The following is a 17,391-nucleotide window of genomic DNA, read 5'->3' on the forward strand; positions in this document are numbered from 1 at the left end:
GCGAGTCATATCTCTCGTGCTTGTGACTCGAGCGTTTCGCGCGGTTTACCGCGTGCGTTTTAGCCCGGTCTAGAGTGCGGGGGTGTGCGCGGAGTCTGGGAGTGGAGCTGAGAGAGAGAGGAAATGATGATGCTGTCGAGAAAAGAGCTGGGCGAAGCGCGAGAGGGGCAGGAGAGAGAGTAAGAGGCGAGTATACATATAGGAAGTGAGGCAATTATTCATCGCGTAAGGTTGGGAGTAACAAATCGCCAGTCAAGTGGCAACAGCGTCGTCGCTGCTCGTTGCGCAAGCTCGGGTCCGCAAGCGTGCAGTTGCGGAGGCTCTCAAAAGCACAAGGACGAATGTCCGGGATAAAAACAACGCGGGGGATTCATTTTTCGCGTCCTTTTGCTTCTGAGTCTTGCATATTTCTCGAGTCGCACAGCCAACCGAGGAGATCGTCGAGATGAGAGAGCGCGCGAGAATCGCGCGAAGGTGAGAGCCTTCGCGAACTCCTCCCACGTACGTCTAGAGATGCGAGCAGAACGCGCGCGCACGTCTCGCCGAGTGAACGTAAATTTAGCACTCACGCATTATCCACGCTCGGGCTGACTCGCATTGGGCGTGAGATGCGCTTGTGTGATCACAGCTTTGTGCATGTACGTATTAAAGCTCGGAATACGTCGCTGCTTCGCACTCGCGCCCTCTCACTCTCCATTTCTTAAGGGAGTCGAAGAAATAAATAAACGAATGATAATGTTACTATGATACAAAAACCACCGTGCGTACTCGAACCTCCTTAACTTTGCTCACAAACAGCCAAGTTCGTAGCCAAGTCTTTCCTCGATTTGTACTTTTCTCAGGTCCCGGGCACGGCCCATTCACCTTTCAGCTATTCTTCCCCATGACCTTGCCTCAGGTCAAGCGGGGGCAAAAGATTCGACCGACCCGCGGGGGGAGCATCGGCGAACCGGAAGTTGATCCAAAACGCTCAGATATTTCGGGATCTACGAACCATGATTTTTCAAAGATTTTTCTAACACCTCGCTAATTAATGTATTTAATAAATTACTAAATAAACCGTTGAAACAGTCCTCCAAAACGTGAGCCTCAAGTGCTTCAAGTTTTACGACTATTCACAGCATTCGGAAAAGGTTTTATTGCTCAAATAGTGTATTCCACTTGTTCGCTACAAGGACTACCTTAATAAACGTGTATGTCATTATCTGTGTGGGTTGCTCCCTTCAGGCTCTCTTTCTCCCCCTCAGTCTAATAGACGATCTCGGGAGACGAGTGTCCGCGAGTCATTAGCCGGGCAAATGGCGTTCCGGTGCCTGGAGCACGCGCTATGGATCTCCCTTGGACGGACGCAGAGAAAGAGCTATCGCTTATGCTGATACCCATATAGAAATACCGTGCGCCAGACGCTACCAACATGTCATAATCAGCTGGCTGTGAAAGCCCCCGCGCGCCCGCGACGGGAGAAATGCGAAGCCCATTAGGAAGAACAACGAATGCCACTGTACTATTGCCCACGTTTATATACATACAACATTAGTATATGACCGTCTCTATATGTGCATCGCTCCAATGTATTTTCTCGACTACGAATACCCACTTTGGAAACTATTCGCATTTTTTACTCACGTTTATCGCGTAGCGTCTTGATTTTTCGGATTCTGAAGAACCGAGACAACTGCGAGTCGTTTTTCTCTCAATTTTCGTTTTAAGGTAGTTCATGCACGAAACGATTTTCTTAAGAGAGTCTTGAAATTTATAGAGAGTTTAAATGGGTAGTCGACTGACACGCGTATCCAATTTTAAAGGGTTCGTCTTATCGGTTATTGAGACAAAGGTGCTCAAATGTGAAGATAAATACGCAGGGTTATAGGGACTATGATTAAAAAATCGTTTATCTTGCTGTGTAACGAATGAACGCTTCTTATACGAAGTTAAAAGTACACGATAACAATGAAGTATATAATGAAGATTTGGGAATAAATTCGAGACGATTTTACTAGTAATTAAGATATATTACGTCAAAGATTGAACGAAATTGGTAACGAGTACTCGCATATAGCCTCACATTTGCTTATTTCTGCAGTTTGTTTCTTCTTGGCTCAGGTCATTGCTGTCATAGCCTTTTGTCTTTTTTTTAATACTTTTTTAATACTTTTTTTGGGCCATTTCTTCTTGTGTTTTCCCATTGCGCTCTCTGACGCAATTTTTTTCATAAAAACGACGAATGAAATTTCGAGTTCAGTAAGAGATGGATCCTCGTTGAGCGTTAATGGCTTGTAATTTCATTCGCCAAAAGATAAAAGTTGAAAAAATTTATTTACAATTCCGAATTAATAACTCTGACATTAATTTAAAGTGATTATATCTTTAATTAAGGAGTAAAAATCGGTCGAATTTAGACACCCATAAAATACGATCCTTCGGGCATGATCTACCTTAATTAGAAAATCGCAACGTCAAAATCGTTGAGGCTTTGATCGACTTTATACAGCTGGGATTCGAGGACCTCGTTTTCTTAGACTCGTACAAAATTAGTCGATTTTCTGGGAATGTTATTCAATAAATCTGGAAATTTTCTCGATGTACCATCGTCGTGATGTCGCGAGAGGGAAGGAAATTAATGAGAGAGAAAATGCAAATAAATACTCAAGCATGAAAGGGCTTGTCAAAATCAGGTGAGCTCTCTCTTTAGCTACATCGATCCACGAAGACTTCAACGACTCCATTAATTGTGGTATTATACTGAATTTCAATAATGGTGATGTTACGAAACGGTTTGATAATCAAAACTATTATCGCACGTCCAGAACCCTAGAAACTCAAAAATTTCATTATCCTTGATATCTTGTTCAGTCTTTCATCAACATTGGCATAATTATTCTCCAAATATTGTTATTCGAGTTGCATCGTTACGGACAGCCGCGTAACCGCGCTTCGGAATTGAAATTGTTTTGAAACTCAGCTCGGAATGAAACTTGGAAAAATCGTTTGAAAAACCAGTTTCGAGATATGTTTCCGGCAAGCGCGTCATCGGTTTACCGTAGACTCGAGCAAAGCAAACTTTTGGTGAGTAATTCAATGAGAATTTGATGAAAATAAAAAGCATTGAAGAGACTCGACGTCATCGCGTAGGTACACGAGCTCCTACGAGGAGCGAGTTCGAGTGAAGCGTTAAAGTCACAGCTATTTCGAGTCTCTCTCTCCGCACCGTGGAAATAGCAAAGCGTAGGAAAAAAGGAATAAACGTGAAGAAAGCGTGCGACCGAGGGATCGTTTGGGCAGGTGGGACCGCGCGACGTCTCGCTTCCCGCAGATACGATCGTACTTCAGCAAATGAACTTCTTCCCGGGCGTCTTCGGCCTCGCGAGTATCATTCGCACGTGCTCATAACTCAAGACATATCTCGAGGACACATTCGAAATGAGCGATCTCTCTAAATATTATTTATGCGACCATCGAGTTCTATCGCGTGAACAAAAAGGCGGAATTTCTCCGCACCTTCCGAAATTTCATGAATTTTCTATGTCAGCACATCGTCCTAGATCACGTAACCGCGGCGACGTATCGCGTTTTTCCAGAGGCCCAATATTGTAAATACTTTAATAGAAAAAGTGGCGAAAGGACTTTGGAAGAAAGATAAATTCTCGGATGCTCGTTGGCCCAAAAGCGAAGACCGCTTCGCTCCAACTTTTTCGCGCCCCCGCCCACTTCAGAACGATAAGTATTTGCTCACTTTAGAAGTTGGCGAAGACACTGGCACACGGAGAGTTGTGCGAGAGCTCGCCGGGTCGTGTGCCCCGAACTAGCGAGAGAGAATCTCGAGAGCAATCGCGACGAGCGCGGGGGTCCGCTCGCTTCTCCGCGACTCACGTATTCCTTTTGACATGTGGAAATATGTACACACACGCGCCCGCGGTGTGCGAGCACATAATGTAATATGCGCGTATTTGTATAATTAATTCAAGGATTATACGAGCCAACGGCTAATAACTACCGTTAACCAGCAACGTCGGGCAATCTAGTCGAGGGATACCGCACTCTCCGCGGAGAGCACATACGCAGGCTCTTACGAAAAGACGGGCGAGCGGCAGGCAGGCAAAACGAGGCTGATTTATCGGGCGAGTTAACGCGCGCCCGCACGGCAAATCGGCGGATATCGATTTCAGGGTGTATTATATATTCGGAGCTACACACCGAGCGAGAGCCACCAAGTGAACTCTCCTCGGACGTACACCGGTTGCTCCGGCTGCGCTATCGCGGCGGGCGAGAGCCCTGAAAAAACGCTTCGCCGGTGAACGTGACCGGGCGAGCGGTCCCCGGCGCGACCGTGAATTTAATCGATCCTCCAAATCAACCGCAGATTATTTTTGTAAATGAGCATAATTAAAAAAAGATATCCGAAATGCCACCGAGCTTGTGTCCTGGAGGCTGGCTACAGACTGCGCAAATACTCGAGTCTCTCTCCTGCTCGCGCTCCCTCGCTCCTTCTCCGTTCTCATCACATTACGAAATCGCAGTCGAATTATTTCTGGATATGAGATTAATGCGGCGAGATAAGACGCGCGCTTCAGTCTGCCCGATCATACGCGTTCGCGCGTCTCCTTTCTAAAAGCCACTAAATTCACGACCAATTATATACATTATTTAGATTCGCTCGATTGAGTATTCACTCACAAGGGATTTAATCGATAATTAAGCGAGGTTCGTGACTCTCGCGAATCGGCAGACTACGGAAGTCGTGGAGGGATGCATTTTTGCCGCGGCTTCTCATTCTCCCGACTGCTCGAAACATATTTTTGTCCTTCGCCCCCGCGATCTCGGTACGGGGAGAGGCCCCCGAAGTCCAGAACCGCCGGAGCCCGCCTCGCGGGCCGAAAGTTTATTTGGTATTTGGATTCAGAATATGGAAAAAAGTACAATGGAAATCGAGCGAAGAAAGTCGATTGCAGTCCGAGCGAAAATCGACAGAATTTCTATTCACCCGGCGAGTGAAGCAGCGTTTTATTCGCTGTTCAATATTCCACCGATTAATGTGGAAAGAAAAAACGCGATTCGTGGCACAAGGACCGGGAACATGATGGATTTAGTGTCACTTGAAAATTGACAGCTGTACTCGTTTCTCGAGAGTGATCGGAGCCCTCGGAGCGTAGAAAAGTGTCCCACACGCAGTCCGCGATCTGCCTCATTAATATAATCACTCGCGCATGTACGCGCTCTCTCAGCTAGAGATCGAGCGGAATAACTGCTCGGATATTCCAAGAGAACGCGTGTCTCTCGTAACACCCACACCGCCCACGCATTAGAATAAATGGAAACATCGTTGCGTGATGTACAGGCACGCACGGATGGCGAGCAGGCAGTTCGCGTCTCGCTAATCGTTACGATGATGGATCACCTACGATTCTCGTTTGACCCGATCCTGATTATCCCTACGCGTCGCGTCATTAACGTGACCCTCTTTTCGAATTCCTTCTATTCTCCTTCTCCGTTCGCATCCTTAGCATAGAAAGGGAGAATAAATCTGTCGAAAGTTCTCGTTTCACGAGTCCCAGTGTACCTGCTCGTCGAAAAATATTCGTATTCTCCGAGGAGAGTCTCGCCGAGGACAGGACTTTCGTAGAAACATGGACGAATAATTCGTAAGCCTGCGAGAGTAAATTTCACACCGAAATTCCCATTTTACTGTAAAATTTCTTAATACTTTCGAGGTTTGCTGAAACTCGGCGCGATTCTAATCTTCGAATCCGACACTTAATTTTTCCACGCTATTTTTCCTCAGCGGCGCGCAATGATCGATAAATAAATACGTGTAAATAACAGCTCTACGACATTAACAGATATTGAATCTTTATCTCGTGTTCTTACATTTTATTAACTCCCTATCACCATATATTTTTCGCCTCCTGGCAAAGCGAGAGATCAAGATAGATCAGGATTTGCGATAGGTGCGAAGTACGAAAAAATGAAGAAGAGCGAGCGAGAGAAAGGGCACCAGCTGGGGATCTTCGGATGGAGAAGAGGCACGAGAGAGAGAGAGAGAGAGAGAGAGAGAGAAAGAGAAGTGAAGCGAGGAGGTTTTAACTTGTTACCTCTGGCGAATCCATACATCTGTATATGAGTTGGTGCATTCGAAGTCCGAAGCCCGAGTGTACAGATAGAGGTATGGGAAAAGAGGCGTCGAAAAGGGCAAAATATACGAGCGATAGCGGTTTGATGAATCGCACAAGAAAGTTCGGTTGCTCGATATCAGGCGGTTGAGTCTTTCGGAGTGCGCAACTTGGGAAAGCATCTTTCGCGCGAACGTGCTCTTCGTAGTGCAGCGCCCGAGAAAATATACGCGCGTCGTGCGAGTTTGCGGTGCTCGAAACCGTAAATCCCGGGTGCGACGATAAACGACAATTGCGTTGTCGCTGTAACTCTTTCTCTCTCTTTCTCCTCGTGCCTCGATCCCCGAGAGAATATTCCGATCGTCCTGTGCGAAGGATAACACCCAAACGTTTGGTGTAATATCGCGTTCGTATTCAAATCGAAGACCCCCAGCCAGAGAGGCCTCGGAGAGTTTCTCAGGCGCGGTAGATCCGCCCTTTTGGCACGAAGCCATTTGCGCCCAGGCATAAAGACACAAGGGCTCGAAATCAAGCCCGGAACGGCGTCGATCCCGGCTGTTTTATTCAACGACACACCGCCCGGGCCTCCGAACGCTTAACACGCAATGAAACCGTTCGCACCAACGCGAATCTCTTCGTCATACGATGCAGCCTCCGACCAGCAAAACTCGGCGCAAACGGTGCGTGGGTGGACGTGCGTATATATATCGAGATAAAGGAAATACAGGGGCAGAACAGTGGAACACGTTACCTCTTGGCGAACCACCAGTTATAAATTATATTGCCTCGACGATCTGATCGCTCTTTCTCAATACGCGACTCCGTATACGTATATTTATAAGTGTATCGAGCCATGTGTATCGAGGATTTATTTATTTGCATCCTCGACGGGTTCTTATATTCAGTAAGAAATGACGTGTATATCTGTAGGTATTGAGGCTTTCGAATGTCTTCTGATAGTGCATTGGGGCACCAGTAAATTCTCACTTTGTTTTAAGAATAAAAACGTGCAAGTCGAAGTAATTAGGCTGCTGTTATTTAAGGGATTTGAAGAAACAATGTGGCTTGAATAATTTCGTGAGAGCATTCAAATTCGTGAGGTTTTGATAGTCTCCAGTTTAGTAGTATTCACGCTGCTTAATTGCTTGCTCAAGTTACCGTCGTCAGGAGGGTCGCAAGGGTGAGGAATGACAAGGGCTGAGGCGTGTACGCCCCCGCCCTGGGGAAAATAAATTAAGGCTTGCTTAACCCCACGAAATCTCTATTTAATCGCCCGTTCCAGCGCCAATGTGCTCGACGAATTAAACGAGGGAGCTGAGCAACAGGTTGCTCTTGAAAAAGAGCCGGGGAAACAAACACTCTGCCAACCCCAGAATGTTGAAACACGGGAATTAGTACCGGGGCTGTTATGAACTCGAGTAGGCGCTCGTTAATCTCACTATATTCACGGTTTTCGTTCTATTTGAGCGATGACTAAGTTTTTTCGTTCAATATTTATTTAAAATGGTACTTTTTTCAGGGGAGGATTTCAGTGGAAGGAGGATTCAACTGTTTGCTTTAGTGAATCAAGCTCTTTTGACAGTTTTCGACGATTTTAACGATTAAATATTAATTTTATGGAATTTTGGGTTCCTGAGGAAGTTGATGAAAAACGTTGGGGAACTTCGGTTTTTTAGGCTTCTTTATTTAATAAAAAATTATGCACGTGAAATCGTAAGCTGATAAAAAAAACATCGAAATTTTTTTTTTCGGCCATTATACTTTTGTCTCATTCGACTCAGAATCGCATGAAAAATGTTTCGAACCCATCGTGGGAGGTCATTTTTTCGATTTTTGCGATTTTCGAAAAATTAAAAAATTTTCGAATCTCGGAAATTTTTCATAGTCTATTGCCTTCGAAATTTTTTTTTTTTCGGTCATTACACTTTTGTCTCATTCGACTCAGAATCGCATGAAAAATGTTTCGAACCCATTGTGGGAGGTCATTTTTTCGATTCTTGCGATTTTCGAAAAATTAAAAAATTTTCGAATCGCGGAAATTTTTCATAGTCTATTGCCTTCGAAAATTTTTTTTTTTTTCGGTCATTACACTTTTGTCTCATTCGACTCAGAATCGCATGAAAAATGTTTCGAACCCATTGTGGGAGGTCATTTTTTCGATTCTTGCGATTTTCGAAAAATTAAAAAATTTTCGAATCGCGGAAATTTTTCATAGTCTATTGCCTTCGAAAATTTTTTTTTTTTTCGGTCATTACACTTTTGTCTCATTCGACTCAGAATCGCATGAAAAATGTTTCGAACCCATCGTGGGAAGTCATTTTTTCGATTCTTGCGATTATCGAAAAATTAAAAAATTTTCGAATCTCGGAAATTTTTCATAGTCTATTGCCTTCGAAAATTTTTTTTTTTTTCGGTCATTACACTTTTGTCTCATTCGACTCAGAATCGCATGAAAAATGTTTCGAACCCATTGTGGGAGGTCATTTTTTCGATTCTTGCGATTTTCGAAAAATTAAAAAATTTTCGAATCTCGGAAATTTTTCATAGTCTATTGCCTTCGAAAAATTTTTTTTTTTCGGTTATTACATTTTTGTGTCATTCGACTCAGAATCGCATGAAAAATGTTTCGAACCCATTGTGGGAGGTCATTTATTCGATTCTTGCGATTTTCGAAAAATTAAAAAATTTTCGAATCTCGGAAATTTTTCATAGTCTATTGCCTTCGAAAATTTTTTTTTTTCGGTCATTACACTTTTGTCTCATTCGACTCAGAATCGCATGAAAAATGTTTCGAACCCACCGGCGGAGGTGATTTTTTCGATTTTTGCAATTTTCGTGTTGTTCGAACAATTAGGAGTAATTTCCATGAAGAAAGGGACTCGATTCAGCGACCCAAGAGCCTCGAAAAAAATCGAGTTTGTGAAGCTGCCCCACGCAGAACGTGCAAAGTAAATTCATCCCGATCTGCTTTCAGCTCTTCGTTGAAATAACAAAGCTTCAGTTGTTTCCGTTCATCAATGTAAATACTGGTTCGACAAAATTCAATGTTTCGTAAGAATCAGTTTGAATAACGCGGACACTCGTGGGACGAGTCCTCTTTTGACAGACTCGCATGAGTCAGAGAGACGCTCGCGCACACGTAATTCATCGTCTGTTTCGCCTCGCAGTACGAGCACGTTCTTAGAATAGAAATTTCATATAATAGAGTTTAAACACTCGCGGTGAAGAATAGCGATACCGTTTCATTACGTGCTTCCGAGTTTCATTCGTAATCGTTGAAGACTGTGCGCCGGGGTCAGATTCGAGATAGGGCTGTCGGAGAACCGTTAGGGTGAAAAAGGGCGAGATTCGTGGGGACCTCAAGCGAGCCCCTTGGCAAGTTCAACTTCACTTCGTTTCGATAACTCTCGAGCACGTAATTGACTCAAGTGCTTTCTTCCTTCGGTCATACAATCGTCTACCAAAAGCTTTGTTTTATCCTCGCCTCTTCGATCAACACACTCAAAAGTTTTGACAAAAAATGATTTTTTTTACAATCGAAATATGTTTCAGGCAGATATCGAGGCAGAAGAGCTTGTCCCAATGTCCCTGTCCACATGCTCCATTGTACGCTGCTCATAACACGATTGTGATAATTTATAATTGAGACATATTCCGCGCTGTTTGGACATAAATCAAAAGTTTCGTGGGTCGAAGCGACCGGACTCGAATATATCACGAGAGCCACGAAACACACGTACACAGGGACAAACATCTCGATGGTAATAAATCAAGAAGTCGCGCGCGGGGCGTAGGTTTTCTCGCGTGTGTGCGTCTGCCCGTGGATAGATGGAAATTTGGTCGTTCCGAAGTCGCCGAGGATGAAAGGAAGAACGACACCTAAGCGAGTTTGCCGGAATCGTAATTCTTGCGGGGAGCTTGACGCGCACGCGCTCGACGGAAGAGTCGAGGGACGAGAGATTTTTCGGAGAGCAAAAAATGTCCGGTAATCCGAGTAGGGATATGACATTTGTACAAATCCTCAAACATACGATCTGTCTCGCCAGTAAACGGTTGATTCTGGTCTTCGTTGAATCTCAGCGAAGTGGTACACACACGCTGCTTACGAGTACGTTATTCAACACCGTTCGTCTTCATATTTTCTCGTCTGTATTTTATCTCGGGAAAAATCGTGTCCGGAAGAGAGAGCCTCGAAAAGTGCGAGGGAGCCGAAAGGGGCGAGGGAGCGAGGGAGACTCGCGCGCAGGCACGGGACAGAGCAGCCTCCGAAGGCACGAACCTCCGAGTAACTTGTAGGCTCGACGAACGAGGTGCCAGACTCACGGGGAAAGAACCGAAGGGAAGGAGAAACGAGGCAATCGCGAGATCGAGATTAAATGAAAAATATTCTTCCGAGGACTTGAGACGAATAAAACGGCCGCGGGCACGTAGCGGATTCGTGGATTCTCGCGGCGACGTGCCTTCGTGGAAAAGTGTTCGTGTGAAGGAAACAAGAAAACTGAGCTCCGTCGACACCGTTACGGAGGTTGCGCCATTTCCAGAGTTTCCGTTCCAAAAAAGCGAGTCTCGTCAGGGATCCTGTTCCGGGGGTTTCAATAATAGCATGATTTATTGACAAGCAATTTTGGAAACGGACATTTCCTTAACGAAACTCCCCGTCTCGCGCAACCCCGTACCGTTGCCGTTGCTCAGGCGATCGCGATGGGAGAAAGGAGTGAAAAACAAAAGAAAGAGCACTCGATCCCACGCACCGCACCCAAGTGACCCCCACGAAGAAAATGATTGCCAGCCGAAGCGGCCAGTAAATGTGTGGCGCAAAAGCGAGTTTCGATAAGCCGAGGATCATCGGTCCACGTCCGGATCGACGTGGGTCTCAAGTTGAACGTTCAACGATTCTCTCCCCCCGCCTCGCTCTCTCCCATTCACCTCGTATCGTTGGACGTCTCGCGCGAAGGCGCCCGCTGTGGGACTCCCCGGAATTACCAAATGTTCAAAGCGTAATTCCGTGCGGAGAAAAGGAGGGGGAAGCAGCAGAGAAAAAAGGATGAAAAACGTGATTGGCTTTCGATGCGCCGAATACGGGGACTTTGAAGAGCCCTCGATCGCTGCTGACTCGTGACCGCCCGGGCCTCACCGCGTTCAATTTCTTTTTAACGAGAGTTTAGCTCCATTTTTATCTTTACGTTGCTTCGACCTCGTTGCCTAAGCGTGTACACCATCGAATTAAAAATCTTGAGGACGGAGAACTTTGCAGCTCAATTTCCAACCTTCCTTGTCCAATTGTTACTGTCAAATTTTGACAAGCACTCAAAAAACTCTATGCAAGAATAATTTTCAAGTGTTACGTTCCGCGCAGTAGAGGATGTTGAATTAGTAGGGAACGCAACGCGCGGGTCAAGACTCTTCTTTCGGGTCAAGACACTCGAGTCTTTATCCAGGGACGAGAGTCACAACATGGGAGCGCAAGAATGATTTTAGCGAGTTTGAATGTTGCAACCCCGATGGCATGCAGGTGAACTCTCTGAGGTGTGATAATGTACTTTTCTTTTATATTTATGCAAGTGCTCACAAGATTTTCCTTGATTTTATAACGTAGGTTATTTTATCGGTCGGGTTTCTTCTGAAGCCTTTTCTTTCCTTTACAATTGTCCAGTTTCAAGTCCCCATTGCGAGACAAGATTCGATGAAAATTCTGACAAAATCCTTTTTCCTCATTATTTTACGAAACGAACAAACGCAGTGACGGTTTCACTAAGAACGACGAAAATGGCACGCTGAGCTCTTTGTGACCCAGTTTGAACCGATTTGCTTTCCGGCGTGCGGTAACTCATGCCCATTTTTTATTTTATATTCGTAAAATTTGTCGCATTGATCGTCTCACATCATTCTTCCTACACCGAAATCTTTCCTTGCAGAATCTTCTATAAAAGCTTTGCTAAATTCGTCTTTACCATTTGCTTTCTATTTCGTCTTAGTCTAGGTATCGTCGTATCATCAAGATGTAACACAAGCTCCAACAACGATAAACGGGTCTACAATGTTCTCGAAGGAAGGCGGAGAGTAGAAAAGCCACGAGGCGAACACAAGTTTATTCTCGTTGACGCATCGAGCACTCCGCTCCTTATCAACCGACTCGCCTGCTACCAGACCTCGTGTATTATTTAATTAATTAAATGGGGATCGCGCGAGAGCTGCGAGATATTGTCGCGAGACGTTACCGAGGGGGGTTATTACGTCTCAACAACGTGGCGAGGGAGGCTGGACGATTAAAGGAGGATGAACTTTGATATCATTGGGGAGATAACTTTTCACGCGTTCCCTCGCGATACCGCATTATTGCGAGTTGCGAATGTATGAAGACCGAAAGCACGTCGCAGGGCGCCACTGGGATTCGTTCACGAGCCAACAGTCCGAACCACTTAGCAGAAGCTTTATCTTCGACCAGTCAGACCGGAAATCGGTTTGCGTGTGCACGATCGAACGAAATAACATTGGCGAATGCGAGAATAATCAAAGGAAAGAGTGCTCGAAGTGCGAGGCCCGCTCGGACTTTTCCTCGACGAAGCCTCTCCTCACAAACGTCCTTTCAATCGCAATAAGAGTTCGATTCTTATCGCGCGCACCACGAAGCTTCGCCAATCACAACTTTATAGGCTAATGGCTACCGTGCTTTCTCAGCGCTATTTTTTATTCCTTTCCATCCTTTTAAACTCCGTAGTATTTTTACTTCCTACCTTCCCTTCGAGCACAGAAGCACTGCGCTCTTTCTTGCGCATATATACACGAGAGAAACGATGAAAATTACTTTTATTGCTGTAAATCAATTATCTCGAGCTATAAATTGTTTGTCGGCCAAGATCCTACCTTCGTGCTACATTTATATGCCCCATGTACCGGGGAAACCCGGACGGAACGGAGTACCAACGGGATGCTCGAGAATCCAACGAAACCCGTTGCAACCCTGCTTTCATCATTTTCAAACCATTTTCCATTCCCAGGCTCCGAGTCACTGAGTTTTCCTCAAATTTTGCAATCGATACAAGCATCGACGAGCTCGATTTTTTCTCACGATTTCCGGTCGAGCAGGACCGCTGAAAAAAATTCAGTTTTCTCGAGTAGCTCAAAAACAAAAGGAGGATTTTGTCCTGCCAAAAACAGCAGAATTCCGTTGATCGATATAAACGATCATCGTTTCTTCAGAGGTGGCTCTCTTCGCGAGGGTCTTCCCGATACATTCTCCCAGCAGTCCAGTTACGTGTTGAGCGCAACGGAATAATTACGTTGATCCCGCTCATATTGGCCAATTAAGTTTCGTTTATCGTTGCATTATTTCCATGCTTTCGTATATACCATTGATTTCTTGTAATCTAGGGCCGTGCGGAATGAAATTGAAAAAGATGGTAATTCCATTATCATTATCTCCGGTAACTTGGCTCCGTTTCCTTTTAATCTAAACTGCCAAACGGATAAATTAATTTATCAAAAAACTTGACAAATTCCCATCATTTTAAATTGTTATCGAAAATCCGTTGTTCTTCGTTGCTCACATAAACATGGCGACGTCGATACGCGAGTGTATCGATTCTGGCGGCTGGCCTCGTCGCCTTGACGCATGCTAATCACGTGCAATATAATTAGCATCCGAATCGCTTTGTAATTGAAAAAATTGAAGTCACAAACGTTGTTCCAGGGGCCGGAGGTGCTGCGCGTCGATCGAAATGACGAAAAGTATCCCGAGGAGCGGGAGGGAATGAGGGCGTCGGGGAGAGCCGGTGGACCAGCTGATGCAATCGAAAGTCTGTGGCGCGAGAAAGCGGGATGACAGCTAATAAGTTTGTGGGTACAAAGGAGCTCGCAGCTCCGTTAATGTGTGTACAAATTGGTGTGTACGTGTATTTATGTTGAGAGTTTAGAGGGGGAGAGCAACAGGTAGTCGCTGCCAAAGACATCCGCCAAGTATTTATGAGCCAATATGGTCGACTAAGTACCGTGGGAGAGCCAAGATCCTGCAATAAAGCGTCGAGCATCACACCACACGAAAGCGTACGAACTCGAATCGCTAATCCTCGCCACCGACACAACGTTTGTGTTTTATTCTCTTCTGCTTCTTCTTCTTCTTCTTCTTCTTCTTCTCCTCCTTCATTTACTTTTTATTATATTATTTTTATAGTTTATTCTTAAACGTATCCTATTCAGAATATTCATCGTGATATCTTTTTCTGATTCTTAAACCAATAAGCAGCCGCGGGTATCTCCTCTGGCATCGATAAAATCAGAATTTTTGAAAGATTTTTCGTATAATATTTCCTCGAGTGAGTAATAATGTATCGTCGAGATATACTTTCGTTGCGTCGTCCATCCGTACAGATATACGCACGTGGACCAACGCAATTTATCACATTAATAACGATCCTGTTGAGCAGTGCGAATTAGTCCCGAGGAGCAGTTAAATCCGCAGGAATACGACGACTAAATCAACGGATTTATTCATCTTCTCCGGATTATTCATCAATTTGATTGTAACGTTTTTTAAATTGTATGATCGCTGCTGCTGCCGCGGTGGAAGGCTGAAAATCATTGATCACACCGATCGATCGGGCGGAGTAAGCGATCGCTTTTTCGAAGCAACGGCTTTGCTGCTTTACGGTATATTTTTCCGGGCCCCATTCGTCTTTTCGGGGCGCTTTAATTATCGGGATATTTCGATTAATGCAGACGCCGTGATAAATCGCATCGGAGTTACTCACTCTTTGCTTTGGGCTGAACAATTAGGAGAGAAAAATTCTCCGGGAATTAGTGCTTTAATGAAAAAGGCCGTGGGAGCAGCAGCTCGGAGTGAAAGTCCTCAAACTAATGAAAAGTCTGTCGGAATCATTATCGAAAATGAAATGATCGCGAAGGAAGACGGCCTTTCCTTGCAGTGGACATTCCAAATCGATTATAATTCTCTGAGGAAATGTTAAATCAACGAAAAAAACGTCCGGAAAACTCAGTCAATCGATTAGTTTGTGATGATTTTTTTCGTGGGACCTTTTTCAGCTTGTTTATTTCGTTTTCTCCACGACTCTTCCTCCTCCCAGCCGCATATCGTAGGTCTTGGTGAAACGGGACTACCTCGCACGTATAACTAAAATATCTTCGTATGTTTCCACGCATGGAGCGAGCTACGTGGGCAGAGATTCGTCTACACGTCCGAGGAGGTCTCGGCGAGCTCACCTGCCCGTGGAAAAGGGTCAATAGCACAGCCTCCGGTGGACCTGCTCGTTCCCAGGCCGGAGAGGCCCGAAAATCTGTGGACCACATTCGTACCGACAAAATCTTACGGCATCACGGACGTGAATGGACAGCACTTTTACGATCTGCATCGGATTGTAAAGTCTTGACAGATTATGCGACCTTTCGGAGGATGAGAAATATCTAATGTTGAGAAAACCTGAAAACGTTACGTCGGCGCTCGCGAAAAATGGAGAAGCAGAAAAACTGAGGAGAAAGATTGTCGAAATGCGGCTCAAAGTGTGTTTTAAAGGCAGTAAAGCTCCTCTTCGGCTAATTTGTGGCGAACGTGAAGGACTCGAGGGCCGCAATTATCGACTCCGATTACGAAACTTTCGGAGAGTATAAACGTAAAAAAAAGGAAATCCGCGTAATAAAAGGAACCTTTGGTGCGCCGATATCCTCGAATTAAACGTGTCGAAGAAGTGCATCGATGAAAAGTAATTCACGCAACAAATTTTAGTTTTATTTTATTACTTTGTCGAGAGTCGTTTACGATCCCCCGGGGCAAATCCCTTTTTTCCTCTCGCTCGGCGCTCGCGCACGAAACTTTGGAGATTTCTCTTCGGGCATGAAACTCTCTCGGTGCAGGCGAATTTGCGCATATAAATATGTGCATTCTACGGTGAGAATTTGGCCGCGGTGAAGGGGAGAACGAGGAGAAAATACCGAAGACACTGCCAACGAAAGGGAGAAATAACGGTGAACGCAATCATTTTTTTCTTCTTCCTCGCAGCGCTCCTCCTTCGTTTTCCTCGAATTCTCAATCCCTCGCTCCCCTTTTCAGGTTTTCTTTCGCTGCTCTCTCTCTCTCTCTCTCCATCCTCCTTTTTCTTTTCATCCGAATCCCCAACTTTTTCACTCTCACTCATTTTTTTCTTTCTTCCACAATATTTTTCTCTCCCTGCTCGTACGTCGCCCTCGTTTTTTCCGGCTCTCGGATGAGTCGGACCGGGCCGCTCGTACGCGTCTCCCTTAAGGAAGTAGTAAAAGAAGTTTATTGGACGCCTTAATGACGTAATGGCGATATGCTCGCTCCGGTTCGCTCGTTTCTCAGTGTTTCGGCGACTCCTGCGCCCGCGCGATCACACACCGTCGCTCGTTTTTTTCTTGTCCCTCGTGCGTCCTCCCCCACCTCTGAAAGTTCATCTCCCGCTAGACGCGAGGACGAGCGAGTGTCTCCCACGGCGATTTGCAAACCGGCCACAGAGAGTTTCCTCTTGAGCGCTTGTAATAAGGGTGGAGATCGGCCTCGTAAACCGAGAGAGCGTGGATGTACCGACCAATCGTTAAATTCGTGATTGCCAATCGCCCAACTTTTTTATTTTTCTCCCATTTTTTTATCATCTTAAATAATATTCACTCGTTCTTCCCGAGACTCTCGAAAAGTCGCCTTAGGTGTCAGTGACTCCTTCCATTATTACAGCCTTTTTCAGTCGCAGCAAAAATCCCCCCCCGGCCCGAATAAAAAGCGAAAACTTACCGAGAATCCGGGCGAATACGGAATCAGTTCACCTCCTCCTTTTTACGCGTCCGAACACTCCCTCGATCGTCTCTCACACTTTTCGTTTAAATAATCACTTTTTCGAAGAAAATATAAAACACCCTGTTATTCATTCCCGATTTAACGACCCTTCGAAAGACTTTTAAGGCACTCATTCCCGGCTGGCATGACGCTAATAGCTTCTTCGAGGAGCATCGCGATATATCATAGACTCGAACGAAGACCCACGAAGAATGACACTATTTATTAGCCTTATATCAAGTACAGAAATTTTGTAAAAACTTGTAATCGTTAAAAAAATTGGCGACGCGCTCGCTTCGTTTCGACGGTTCATAAAAAATCTCTCGCCAAATTGAATGTCTCGGGAGGGTAAAGATGGGCGAAGTAACGAATCATAAAACGAGCGAGTTCATAAGGTCGTAAATCCGTCTGATCACATTGCCCAGCTTTAAGACTCGAAGAAATTCTTCAAAAGGAAATAAAACGTTTGGCGTTTATAACCCGAGT

Source organism: Venturia canescens, chromosome 10 (genome assembly GCF_019457755.1).
Source record: "Venturia canescens isolate UGA chromosome 10, ASM1945775v1, whole genome shotgun sequence".
NCBI lineage: Eukaryota > Metazoa > Arthropoda > Insecta > Hymenoptera > Ichneumonidae > Venturia > Venturia canescens.